Here is a 12,719-nt window from a genome sequence, read left to right as displayed (position 1 = left end):
TCACAATTTTGAAAATCAGCTTCTGCTTAAGTTGAATCAGAGGTTTTACAACTTTGAGTAGCATGTTGCATATTTGCATTAGGTGTGCCGGTAACACTTTACAGTAACAGTACATGAATTAGCATGTACTAATACGTGAATTAGTAATTTCTTGACTATGAACTAATGATAAGTTAAGACATGCATTAATCAAGAACTAATGAAAAACTAACATAACTACGACATGAGTCATATGAACTACTGCATGGATAGCAGCACCTTAATTAGATGTTTGTTCCTTGATGTTAGTTAATGTATTAATTAACACTTTGCGGTAAACTAAATCAAACATGTTCTAGATGAAAAATGGCACGATGGAAATTTGTTTAGAAATTTAACACCTGCAGCTGTCGCAAACATCAGTAAATTATTTCACCTAATTCATCCAACATACAATGATGCACTCACTATAAAAAAACAATTGTCTCATCCTGTTTTGAGTGATTCAACTGTTGCGTCCTACAATAATGCATTCATTAAGCAGATGCAATTTTCCAGATTAAAATCAGTGTAAGCATAGAGATGCTGGTTATCGCTTTGGTTATGTTATGGATCGGTTTATTGTCATTATATCAGCATAATGCACTGAAGTCAGATGTTTGTCTTGTGTTCTTGCTCTTCTTTTGGGACACAATTGCCCCTTCCTCCTACCATTCAATTCCTTCTCCATCCAAATGCAGCCACAGGAACTCTGCTCTTCTATGTCTAAACCACCAAAAGGCACCAAAACTTTTATTTAGATGAGCTTATAAAACATGTGTAATTGATACTTGTTTAATACATTAACAAGTCATGAATTCATGTTACTTTATAAGAAATTAATAATGAGTAAACAATTATGTGCCCTCCAAGTAAAGTCCTGACATGATGATACATTAACAAGACATGAATTCATGTTACTTTATAAGTAATTAATTATGAGTTAGCAATAATGTGCCTTATTTTGCACCAGTATATCCAAGATGATTAGCTTAAATTACATACTCATTAGCATGTAAAACAGAATTGAAAAGGTAAAACACACCTTTTATTTAACAAAGGTTTAAAAAAAAAGGTTTAAATGTCAGCGCACCTTAAATCAACTGGCAAGCTGTATATTATTTACACATCACTCAACCTAAAAGATATTATGCAAAAATAAAATCAATATTTAAAACAGTTTCCAGAATAGCAGTAACATTATACATAACTTTACAACTACGCATTACAACACTTTTTTTTTACGATTTATATTAACAAAACATTGTTAGACTATTGCCGGAATAGTTCAACCAAAAATGAAACTTGTCATTTACTCACCCTCAAGTAGTTCTAAACCCGAATGAATTTTTTATCCTTCTGCTGAACACAAATTAAGCTATTTGGAATAATATTTGCAACCAAGCAGATCTAAACCCCCATTGACTACCATAACACTGTTTCCTACTATGGCAGTCAGTGCCAAGATCTGCTTGGTTGCAAACATTCTTCCAAATAGCTTCCTTAGTGTTCACCAGAAGAAAAACCTCATACAGGTTTGGAACTACTTAAGGGTGAGTAAATGACCATTTTCGTTTATGGGTGTACTATCCCTTTAAGCAACAAGTATACCTCACTTCTTTGATATATCAAGAAGGGCACCGCTCTCTTTCAATTTTTTTTTTATCATGTCTACATTAGGCAGAGCCAGGCACCTTGCAAGACAGACATCAGGAAATTTTTGGATGCTTTCTCCCATTTAAAAGGTGGTTCTCACTGCGGTGTACTCTTCAGGATTTCTAACTGCCAACTCAGCAATGGGGGCTTGCATGACAATTGTGTTTCTGTCAACATTCATTTTGTTGTACGCTTGAGCTTTAGTGAAGTACCACTTTGTGGTAGCGTTTGAAGCTCACTTGCTCCTGCCCGTTTTAAATGTTTCACTCCTTTATATACTTATTAAGCAATCAACATATAGAATAATCTGCGCAATCTACTTTGTTAAATTTCATCATCAAGCATTGGCTTCAGACTTCAAATCCTCTTTCGGCTTGCTGGAAACTAAATTTGACCAAGTCCGGTCCATCGTGGAAGACCATGGCCAGCGCCTGGGTTCTCTCGAGCTGGTTTCAGAGGACCTGAGCCAGCGTGTCAGTGAGCTGGAAAATGTCTGCTCCAGCCTACGTGAAAACAACTCCAAACTAACAACTAAAATGGTCGATCTGGAAGGACGGAACAGACGGCAAAACCTACGCATCCTTGGCCTTGCGGAGACTACTGAAGGAGGGCGACCTACGGAATTCTTCACGGATCTGCTGTGTGAGGTTTTCGGGAAGGAGGTGCTTTCCTCACCACCGGAGATCGATAAAGCCCACCGCTCACTGGCACCCAAACCGGCCCCGGGACAGAGACCGCGGCCGGTCATTCTGCAGTTACACCGTTATCAGATAAAAGATCTTCTGATCCGTGAGGCCAGACGGAGGGGAAACTGGAGTACCGCGGTCAGCAGATTCGCATTGTGGAGGATTACTGCTCAGAAGTCATGAGCCAGCGCGCCAAATACAGGGGAGTTATGACGGAGCTATACGACCGAGGACTCAAGCCCTCGTAACTGTATCCTGCCCGGCTCCGCATCACACTTTCTAATGGGGAAAGAAAGTGGCTGCGCTCGGTGGATGAGGCGCGGAAATATGTTGACCGCCTCCCAAGTATATCACGCACATCATAAAGGACTGCTTAGTAACAGTGGCTGACAAATGTTTTTGGTTCCTAACTATTATGTTTATTGTTGTTGTTATCATATATATTCGGCCGTTGCCATACCTCTGACGGTAGGACCCTCGTGATTGCTGTCAGTCAAGGTTACCATGAAAACTAAACAGCGGTGATGTGAGTATATTTACTTTTTTTTTTTTTTAAGCGGAATGGACTGTTCGAAACTCACTGGGACCCCTTTCTTATGGTAACAGTTTACATGTGTAGCTTGCTGTACATTATTATTATGTGTTCTTTAAAGAGATGTTAACATAGGAGTGTATTAATGCTCTGTTTAAAGATGTGGGAGTTTAAGATGGTCCTAAAGGGAAGTCTGTTGGTAGATGAAAATGGATGTTTTGAAGAGCTTGCTGCTATGTTCTTTGGCAGCTGTCTTGTTGTGGGAAGGGGGGGGTTACAGCACCCACATTATTTTTTAAGCCTTTATAAGACCTGGCCACACACATATTTTTGGTGCCCTTTTGAGTTTACTATGTCATCCTGGGACCGATACCTGGAGTATTTACACCACTTGTGCTTACCTAATTACCCTCTCTGCTAGAGAGAATGGCTAGTCCCTTGAATTTTTTAAGCTGGAATGTCAAGGGTTTAAATCACCCTGTTAAAAGGAGAAAGGTCCTTTCACATATCAAGCAATTTCGAACAACCATTGCTTTTCTACAAGAAACGCACATTCGTGGTTCTGATAATTCACGTATGATGTCACGGTGGGCGGGACAGCACTTTCACTCTACTTTCCAGGCAAAGGCCAGAGGGGTCTCCATCCTTATTAACCAGAATATTCCTTTTGAACATCATAACATAATATCTGATACAAACGGTCGTTACATTATTGTCTCAGGGAAATTGTATAATACCATGGTTGTGCTTGCCAATGTATATGCCCCCAAATGTGGATGATGTGGGTTTTCTAAAAGGTTTCTTTTCTTCTCTCCCTGACCTGTGCTCATATTCTCTCATACTGGGTGGGGATTTTAATTGTTGGCTTGATCCTGTGCTCGACCGGTCTTCTTCTAACCCTGGTATAATGAGTAAATCTGCATCACTTATTCTGTCCTTTTTAGAAAAATATGGTGTCACAGAAATATGGCAATATCTTCATCCAAACAGGAGGGAGTATTCATTCTTCTCTCATTCTCATCATAGCTACTCTAGGATTGACTATTTTCTTATTGATAATCAGCTGATCCCTTTTTCCCTCAACCTGTGACTACCAAAGTATAGTGATATCTGACCACGCCCCATTGGTACTATCTATGAACCTTCCTGACCTCCCTGTTGCAGAGAGACATTGGCGTTTTAACTCAACTCTTTTATCCAACAATGAATTTGTGAAATTCATGGAGGAGCAGATAAGGTTTTTCTTTGATACAAATGCATCATCTGAAAACTCCAGCCTAATCATTTTGGATACCCTGAAAGCTTACCTAAGAGGACAAATGATCTATTTTAGAGCAAATATGAAAAAGAAAGCCCAGAAAGAACGGAATGATCAATCTAATCAAATTAAAGAAGTCGATCAGAGACTCGCTCAAAATGAGAACCCTGAACTATATAAAAAACGTTTGGAACTCCAAACTAGATTCAATCTCCTCTCCACACATTTGATTGAATGCCAGATACTACGGAGTAAAAGGCTGTTTTATGTTCATGGCGACAAACTTGGCACATTATTAGCCAATCAGCTGAAGGGATTTAAAGCGAAACAACACATCATGAAAATTCGGATGGATAATGGTAACATCACCTCAGATCCATCTAAAATCAACGATACATTCAGGAATTTTTACTCCCGACTGTACACTACCAACCTCCCAAATGACAGCTCACTGTTGAAAATTTTTCTAGAACATTTGAACATCCCTATACTTACACATAACAATAAGACTAAGTTAGACGAGCCCATTTCACAGGGGGAGATAGCAGCTGCTATCTCCTCATTGCAATCAGGGAAATCCCCTGGACCTGATGGGTTCCCAGAAGAGTTTTTCAAAACATTTTCTTCATTACTTTCCCCCCATCTATCTTCAGCATTTTCAGACTCTTTCCAGCATGGCAAACTTCCATCATCACTATATGAAGCATGCCTCAGTTTGATTGTAAAGAAAAGTAAAGATCCAGCAGAGTGCTCCTCCTACAGGCCAATCTCTTTAATAAATGCTGATGCCAAAATTTTGGCAAAGGTCCTGGCCTGTAGATTAGAGGATGTACTACCAGCAATAATATCGGAAGATCAGACTGGCTTTGTAAAAAATCGACAATTTTTTTTTTAATATACGTTGTTTATTTGATATTTTGTACTCTCCTTCAGAAGCAGTTCCGGAATGTGTCCTCTCCATAGATGCGGAAAAAACTTTCGATCGAGTGGAGTGGAGATATCTATTTGCAGTTTTGCATATTCATAGGGGAACCTGTCAAGGATGCCCTTTAAGCCCTTTACTTTTTGATTTGACAATAGAGACTCTGGCAGTTGCATTGCGTAACTGCAAGGACATTTCGGGGATTTTGAGGAGAGGAATTGAACATAAAGTGTCGTTGTATGCTGACGATCTTTTACTTTTTGTATCAAACCCAGATACCTCTATACCTGTAATGCTATCCCTATTTACTCAATTTGGCCAGGTGTCTGAGTATAAGCTAAATTTACACAAGAGTTAACTCTTTCCGGTGAATTCAGAGGCACTGGCTTTAAAATATACCAACCTCCCATTTAAGATTGCGAACGAAAAATTTACCTTGGTGTTACAGTCACTAGGAAATATAAGTGTCTCCTTAAAGAACCTTACATACTCTACTGAATCAAGTGAAAGAGCGCTTGATACACTGGTCACCCCTATCTATTTCCCTGGTTGGCCGGATTAATTCTGTTAAAATGAACATCCTTCCTAAAATTTTATACCTCTTTCAATCCGTACCAATCTTAATCCCCAAATCCTTCTTTGATTCCTTGGACTCAATCATTTCGGCCTATATATGGGGGGTGGGGTGGGGCAAGCGCCCTGGATTAAATAAAGACCATCTTCAAAAATCTAAAAAGAATGGGGGCATGGCGCTGCCTAATTTTCGTTTTTACTACTGGGCTGTTTATATACGCTGTATAACTCTTTGGTCACACTTTTGTGGTCGGGCTGATTGCCCGATGTGGGTGGAAATGGAGTTGAGTTCTGTCCGAAAGGGTTCTGCTTTGGCTTTGCTTGGGTCCCCGCTACCTCTCCCCCTGGTTGAGTGGACTGACAGTCCAACGGTCCGGCACACAATGAGGGTGTGGGCTCAGTTTAGGAAATATTTCGGTTTCTGTGACTTCTCTCTCTTCAGTCCTATTCTATGTAACCCTCTGTTTCAACCTTCATTATCTGACTCTGTATTTCAAGACTGGCACGGGAGAGGGATAGAGAAATTTAAAGATCCTTTCATTGATAATAGAATGGCATCATTCACACAAATATCTGGAAAGTTTGGTCTACCAAATACTCATTTTTTCAGATACCTGCAGGCAAGACACTTTCTCCACTCTTAAATGGCTAGTTTCCCTGAGGCAACTGCTCTGACCACCGCCGATATGTTTCTTAGTTTCCATTCACCGCGCAAGGGGTTGATATCAGTCATCTATGACAAATTGATGGGCATAAAAAACAGGCTCCTCTGGACAAAATTAAAACTGCTTGGGAGCAGGATTTAAACTTTCAACTGTCAAATGAAGTATGGGACTCTATTCTCAGGCTGGTGAATTCAACATCTCTCTGTGCACGTCACTCTCTATTACAGTTTAAGGTGTTGCACAGGGCTCATATATCTAAAGTCAGGCTATCTCATATGTACCCAGATGTGGATCCTTTATGTGACAAATGTAAGAGAGATGAGGCTTCGTTATTCCACATGTTCTGGAAAGATACTGGAGAGATGTTTTTCAAACCTTGTCACTTATTCTTAATCTTGAGCTAGAGCCTGACCCACTGATTGCCATTTTTGGCACTGCTGGTGAGGATGACATGCACCTCACCGCAATCAAAAGATGCATACTGTCTTTTGCCTCACTTTTGGCTAGACGTGCAATATTACTAAGGTGGAAGGATGCTGCCCCGCTCACGCATGCTCAGTGGTTAAGGGACATCATGACCTGTCTAGACCTCGAAAAGATCCGCTATACAGTGTGTGACTTGAGCAAGAAGTTCGAGAAGGTGTGGGGACCTTTTCTGAAATACTTTGAGAACCTTAAGTCAAATTGAAGTACCTTCACCTTTTGTTTTGTCCTGCTTCCCTGTCCATCTCGGTCAGTTATAGAGTTAGTATTAACTAATGTCTTAACTTGTCTCCCTCTACTCACTTATATATCTATCTATCTATCTAGTCTAGTTTGCTTACCTATTTTAATTTGTTTTTTATTATTATTATTTTTTTTTTGTTAAGGATTTACACTTGACTTCCAGCAGCTCTCTAGAATACTCCAGGAATAATACTCCTTGGGAAATATGGTCTGTATGTGTGGCTAGTGGGAATGGAGGGATGTTTATGTTGGAATACTATGGAAAATGTACAATGTTTGAACATACTGTATGTATGAGGGGATAAAATTGTAAAAGAAGAAAATGTAAAATAAGAATGAAGATTCAAATAAGTAGTAGGTTAATGAAAAGTAGGGACTTATTTCATGTTTTCTTTCAATTTTGATTTAAGAGTAATGAAGATTAATATTAAGTTTGTAATTTTGCTAATGGTATGAAATTATGCCTTTGTCTGTTATTTGTAAAAATAAGTAAATAATTGGAGCATAAATAACACACATTTAGTACTTTTCGACAGAACTTGGTTTACCGACTACATGTACTCTGGTGATAAAAATTATAGAACAGATCATAAAGAATTGAACAATTCTGAAATAATGTCATCTATACTGCTCAAAAGCTGAAGGAGTTGTTGTGATGTAGGCTATATACTATGCTACTTGAACACCTTTGCCTCAAAATAACAAAGGCATTTCAAAAAAAAAAAAAACAACAACATTATTTTGCAGAAAACACACTGATTAAAATGAGAGAACACCTTTAGATACTTTACAGTTATTGATGTTAATCTGGCACCTGTTGTTGACTTTTATTCAAGTGGCAGCTTAATTTTCAGTTTCACAGAAAACTGGGTCGTTGTAAAGTGACTGAAAATTTCTGGCAGCAGGTTGTCCATTTGAAAGGCAAAGGTATGACTTTATCAGCTATAGCAAGAGAAGTAGGTTCTAAATCTGTGATTTCAATAATGTTGAATGTTTACAACATCACAAACTAATGGAAGATAAATACAAGATAGGAAAGGATAGTGCACAGGATCTCAATGGGCAATTGTTTGCACACTACAGCTGGAATTGCTGAATAGTTCAGTGTTGAACAGGATTAAATATGTGTAGTCATACAGTGTCTTGATGTTTAAGAGCATTTGGACTGAAAGCCTATTCTGCAGTGACCAAATTTCTCATTAGCAGAAAAAATCAAAAGGCTAGACTAAGCTTTGTTGAGTAGCATGTTGTGTGGACAGAGCAGAACTGGTCCAAACTTCACTGGTTAAAGCAAGATTAATTTATTTGGGTCATTAATATATTTGTGCAGTGACAAACTGGAGAAACACTGATCTCAAAATGTGCAAAAAAAGTCTATAAAGAGTGGAAGGGGAAGTGTTATGTTTGGATCATGTTTTCTGCTACAAGAGTTGAGCTTCTTATATATCTTACTTCCCTGAGTTTTTCACCCTATCAGCCTGCAATATTCATGCAGGACAATTTCCATGTCATACAGCAAAATGGGTAAAGCAGTTCCTTGAAACTGAAAACTTTGAAATAATTTTATGGCGTGCCAGAGTTCTGATCTGAACACAATAGAGAACCTCTGCAAAATCCTTGGTGACAAAGTTATGGCCAAGAAACCCAGTACAGTTATTGAACTGTTGAGGAGACTTGAAAAAGAGTTGACCAAAATAACACCAGAGGAGTGTGAGAAACTAGTGTTGTCCTATGATGGCAGATATGATAAAGTTATTCAGAGCATAGGCCTCTACACTTTTTACTAATTGCTGACTGTTGTAACCTTGAGAATATTTTATTCCAATGTTTTCATGTTACAAGTCTATTCAGTCAATTTCAAGAAGTGTGGGAAAAAGGGACCTCTCAAAAATGACAAAAGCAGTGGTGCTTTAAGATTAGTATTGAAAACCATTGTTCTAGGAGTTTTCAATTCAATTTTGCAGATAAGGCATAGTTGAATTGTAAAATGTCCTATTAAGACATATATCATGCTAAATTAATAAAAAGTGTTTATATATATGTATGTGTCACTTTACACAAAATGTGTTAAATGTTAATACATGCGTTGAATATTTCACAATTATTATTCTATATGTTGTACATGTGTAAATCATGATAAATACTTTGATTACAAAGACATTGAGTAATAATAGCAAGTTGATTAATGTTGAGTAAAGATGCTATTTTGTGTAATCAGGTTAGTTGTCAAATTAAATGTATTGTGTGTGTTGTGATGTTAATATTGAAATATTTTAGGTCAATGTGACGGTGAAGATCTTGGAGTTGATTGAAGATCGTCAGGGATTTACAAGATCTCATCAAAAAATGAAGAGACGAGCGTACGATGTGGCAGACCAAAGTGGCAGTATTTGTCTAAGTGTATAGGGAGGTGAAATCTTGCAGATTGGGAAGTGGTATGCCATGACAAATGTGTCTGTTCGTCTGTTTAGTGAAGAAATATCACTATCAAGTACAGCACAATCTACCTTAACATTGTCTGCTGACATTGATTGTGAGGTATCTGCAGTTGTTAACAGGTACACAGTGTGCGAAGGTCAAGTAGTAACTGCGGAGGTCAAAGTGGAACTTCATGTGTCCAAAGCAACATGTAGCAAATGTGAATCTTGGAACTGCAATTACTAGATGTCAGCAATGTGCAGCCTACTGTAAAACTGCATCAGACGTAGCAGTTTTACGAGCCAAAATCACTGTGGAAGATTCAGAAGGCAAAATGGTGGATTTTGCAATTGATGACTTCGTTTTGCGCCAACTATTGAAGTTATGTCGTGAAAGTGTGTTTGACACTGATGTTTTAGTTGGAAACCTGCTTGTGGAAGAGGGAATACAAGTGAAATGTCGAGGTAACCGCGTGGTGGCAGCAGCTTTTTTGTCGAAAGGCTTGAATTGTACCACAGACATTGGGCAGGGATCTGGTTCAGTGCCAAGTGCTTCTTGTAGTAGTGAACAGGCATTAGTTTTAGTGGCAAGTGCTAGTCATAGTTGGGAGGAACCAAGTGAAGTGCCAGATGACCTTATGTTGGAGGAATTGTTTAAATGTGAAAGTGGTGAAGAAGGTACTGAGGGAAATATAAGTGATCCTATCAGAAGTGAAGACTTACTGGAAGTAAGTGATGGAAAACAGCAAAAGGTGCCTGTTTGTGCAAAGGATACAAAAAGTGACAAAAATGTGAAGCAGCATGGGAAAGCAGGAAAGAAGAAGTGAGAACTTACTTAGTTGATTAAATGCACTTATAAGGGCATTGTGTTGTAATTTGAAAATAATTAAATATTGCGTAAAAAGTTGATATAATAAAGTGTTTGAGACATATGTAGATAAGAGTTTGTGTTGATAATGTTTGTAGCCATATTATTTGTAAAGAGATGTTTTTGAGTAGGTACAATTTGTCAAATTTGTGACTAATTTGACGTTTTTTCAAAGGATTTCATACTATTACAGTGAACTTTAGTGCATTCAACTTAGTGTATTGTTTATGGTTATATGCTGTGGGAGTTAACCAGGTTATATGCTGTGATTAATACAATGCCAATCTCACACATTTCTGGCATCAGGTCAATTTGAACATGTTCAGCATCTTGGGAGTGAAGTAGTGCATGACGTCAGCCTACAACCCCAGTCAAATGGCCAGGATGAGAGGAAAAACCAGACCATCAAGAGGGTTTTGTAAAAGTACTGCAATGATAAGCAGAATGACTGGTACAAACATCTGAACAGTGTGGTGTATGCTATCAACACCTCAAAGCATGTTTGTGTAACTATTCCACACTTGAATTTTTATCTACAATTCATAAGGAAATGTAATTTGATGCAACTCTTCTTTTAGGCTTCTGCCAAGCTTCACACCATAATTTCTGATGTTTAACCACCATCCACATACAGCAGAGATTCTCAACGCAAAGCATGAGTCACAAGATGATTGCTTAGTCATTGAGAATCCAGAGGCTGACATAGACGCTAGGATTGCTGAGGTGACAGCACTTTGTGAAAAGGTAATTTTTAGATAAAAATGCAATTGCATTATCAATTATAATAAAGTGAAAATTCTGCTAGCTTATTATGCCTTAATATTTTATAAGGTTCTGGACAACATCAACAAAGTGAAGGAGAAACAGAAAACAGACATGTGAAAACATTTCACATCCTTGAGGGTGAGGACGTTCTCAAGGCCAACAAATGAAAAGAAGGGTGCAAAGGTGGACGGTTAGAGAGCAACTGGTCCGGGCCTTTTGTTGTGAAAGACATTATAGAGAAAGGGCTGGCTACCCTGGTTGACCAATCAGGCAACATTCTCTGTCAAAAAACAAATGTCTCACAACTAAAACCCTTCTTAAGACACGACATCAAGCCGGATGATGAGAAATACTATGAAGTTCTATTTGTGGATTTATTTATTTAAAATGTCATGTTTATGTCGGCGCCAATAGCCTTGTGGGCACCTCGTGTGTCCCATGATCGAATCTCGCCTTGTGGATTCAAAAACTTGGAGCTGGAAGAGGTAAGATTTCAAATTAATAATTAATTATAACTGATATAATATTGAAGTTGTTGATTTTTTAAAGAAAATGTTCCTAATAATCCTGAAGGAGAAAACAGACCATAAGCGACCACTGATTAGGTTTGCGCAATACCAGGCCACACTGGAAGATTTTGAGATACTTTGTCCCAGAGTTGTGGACTCGAGTCCATGGCTCGAGACTCGACTCGGACTCAAGTCCCAAATTTGATGACTTGTGACTACTTGACATAATCAAAAAAAAAAACTTGGGACTCGACTTAGACAGCAATGACTCGAGACTTGACTTGGACTTGAACCCTGTGTCAAAAAAAAAACTTTGGAGAGTTCTGATCAATGTAGGCTGATTACTGAAGCATATGATCACACTGGTATGATTAGCGCAGTTCACGAGTTCCCACTTACATATAATTAGCTGGAGTATGTAAGCATGTTTGGCATGCTGTCCAGGGAAGGGCTCCGAGCTCGGGAATGACCTAGAGTACCCCCCCCCCCATGTATATGTGTAGAAGGAACTCGGAGTGAGGAGATGGGGTGGTGGAGGGATGCTGATAATCCATCAAATGGGTAGAGGTAAGTCAGCTGTATTTATGCATGATGTAGATTGACTTGAGTGAGTTCCAGCTGTGTTAATTAGGCTAAGTATCTGACGTGCTCCTCCCGAACTTTGTTAAATAAAAACATCATCTTTTGGCACTGAGCCAGAGAGGCACTCGCTAAGTGAGCATTTATATTTATCCACATAATAGGATATTTAATGTTTTAGGGGCCATTCATATGTCGCGCCTAAAAATGCGTGGAAAATGCTATGCGCGCCATTTTCTCCTTCCTTCCAAACCGCTCTGTAGCTTGCGCTCCTTTGGCGTCTGCTAAGTATCACACCTCTGGACTTTCTAGTTGGTTTCTCCCATTTCCCCCCGCAGATCTGTGTGTTTTTGTCTCTCCCTCATTGTTTTCACCTGGATGTGTTTATCAGTCTGTGTATTAAGTGTGTGTGTTTTCCCCTTTATCCTTGTCGGTCTTTGATGTTACCACCCTGTGTTTCCTGAGTTTCCCATTGGATTTATTAAATATCTTTCGTTTTACATTGTCGTTGTTCGTGTGTTCCTGTCTGATTCATGACACTAAGC

This window comes from Garra rufa, chromosome 23 (genome assembly GCF_049309525.1).
Source record: "Garra rufa chromosome 23, GarRuf1.0, whole genome shotgun sequence".
Lineage (NCBI taxonomy): Eukaryota > Metazoa > Chordata > Actinopteri > Cypriniformes > Cyprinidae > Garra > Garra rufa.
This window is presented reverse-complemented; position numbering follows the sequence as displayed.